Here is a 2,455-nt window from a genome sequence, read left to right as displayed (position 1 = left end):
CCACGTTGGAATTATCAAGGCTTGTGTGTATGGATAAACAGCACAAGTGTGCCAGAATCCATTCAATCCCCCCTCCCTCCCAATGCCCAAATGCTCGAGGTTGCCCTTTCTAGTCAAAAAGGGTAGAGTGCCACCTATTGGTACACAGTTTGTAACCTGCCCTGTGCACTTACTCCTCCGTTCTTCCTCCACCTGCATGAATATGCATGTGTATATGCTCACAAGCAGGTATGCAACTTTTGTCCCATGCTCATTTTGTGCTGTTTGGGATGGTGAGCAGTGCGTTTGGTAGAAGAGATAGCTGATGAAGAGGTGCAGAAGGCACCATGGGTTGATTCAGAGTATTTTTTGTGTAACACTACATTACCAGAATAAAGAACATTGTTTTCTGTTTTTAAAGAAGCTCTATTGTGTTGACTGATCAACCCAATCAACAGTCAGCTACCACATCAATTTATGACTCCTTGCATATGTTTTATGAATTAGGAATTTAGCTTTTTTTTTTCTTCTTCTTGTGATGACAACCAGGATATTTGTTTAAAAAATTTTCAAAACCATGCCAAAGTTAGCTCAGCCCCGCTCCAACAGCAGACTGTCTGATCCACTCTGTGTTCTGATGTCGCAAAAGCAGAGAAAATGACTAGAGGGAGAGAGAGAAAAGGGTAAATAAATAGAAAATCACACATGCAGAATCACGGCAGACTCTTGTGCCTCAAATGCCAAGTTGTCATTCAATAAACATGACAGCAGAATCCAGCTCAGTCCAGATCCACTCTACAGTAGACTACGACTAAACGTGCCCTCATCCATTACCCTCCAACAATCTGACACAGTTCAGTCACATTGTGCAAGCATGTATGGGTACTCATGCACTTCTAATATTCGAATCCATTAAAGGATTTTTAGGCTGCATTAATTAGGTAAACCGGAACCGGAAACACTACCCATAACACCCGATGTACTTGCTACATCATTAGAAGAATGGCATCTACGCTAATATTAGTCTGTTTCTCTCTTGTTCCGAGGTCACCGTAGCCACGAGATCCAGTCTGTGTCCAGATCAGAGGGTCACTGCAGTCACCCGGATCCAGTACGTATCCAGAGCAGATGGTGGATCAGCACCTAGAAAGGACCTCTACTGCCCTGAAAGACAGCGGAGACCAGGACAACTAGAGCCCAGATACAGATCCCCTGTAAAGACCTTGTCTCAGAGGAGCACCAGGACAAGACCACAGGAAACAGATGATTCTTCTGCACAATCTGACTTTGCTGCAGTCTGGAATTGAACTACTGGTTTCGTCTGGTCAGAGGAGAACTGACCCCAACTGAGCCTGGTTTCTCCCAAGGTTTTTTTCTCCATTCTGTCACCGATGGAGTTTCGGTTCCTTGCTGCTGTCGCCTCTGGCTTGCTTAGTTGGGGTCACTTCATCTACAGCGATATCGTTGATTTGATTGCACAGATACTATTTAAAATTATGTGTGTAAAGACCTCTAATACTAGCTTGCTAAGTCTCATTAGAGAGACAAAAACAAGCTGGTGAGTTTGTTTCTCATCCACAGTATCAGCTGTACATTATTGTAATAATGGCCACTTGAATAATAATGATGGTAATTTTAAATGAAATCCATTATAATATGATATAATAGGAAAATGTTTCTGGTTTGTTTTTATTAAAATGGCATCAGTTACTGCCATCAGTGTACAAATGAGTTCACCAACCTAGACAAATCTAGAACAGTCTTATGAAAATATTTTACAGAGGCTTCTCATTTAATGGGCCATTATGCATATTGATGTTGAGGATGATATGCAGAATCAATACAATTTGTGGTTAAGCCAAACCCTGTCCATCAACACTGCAAATGCTCATGAATAAAATTCCTTGCAATCTGGCTTAAGCGTCTTATGACCATCTTCCATTTTAAGGCATTCAAAGGAGTGACACGCAATCTGATCATAAGCTGTGAGCAGCGACACATCCTCATGTGTCCTGCTGAAATATATTGAAGATGCATGACTGAACTGTTGTAGTTAGAACCATATAAATGGCCATACACCATCCATCCACCCGTTTATACCAGCCTCTCGTCTCACAGGCCAGTTGTCCATACACCATAATTGTGATTTTGATATGGTGTTGTTTGATTTCGATCATTTTTACAGATTACAGATCACAGATTAGAATTGTGCTACATAGACATCATCATGCTAATATAAGGCATGTACAAAAGTATAATAACATTAACAATAAATTAATCTCTTTCAACTCAGGAACTTCAATGCATCAGTAGATGATGCAGTGGGAACTCATACAAAATCAAATCACTTTTCCCACAGATGATGCAATGCACTGTGTGTGACACAGCCGTGTCTTTATAAGTAAAAGTATGGCATCATCCATTCAGAATTTTCTTTCTTTAAGGCTGTGTGTACTATAGCCTGCTGTGAAAGAGT

This window comes from Carassius auratus, chromosome 46 (genome assembly GCF_003368295.1).
Source record: "Carassius auratus strain Wakin chromosome 46, ASM336829v1, whole genome shotgun sequence".
In the NCBI taxonomy this organism is placed as follows: domain Eukaryota; kingdom Metazoa; phylum Chordata; class Actinopteri; order Cypriniformes; family Cyprinidae; genus Carassius; species Carassius auratus.
Note: the sequence above shows the minus strand (reverse complement) of the source record.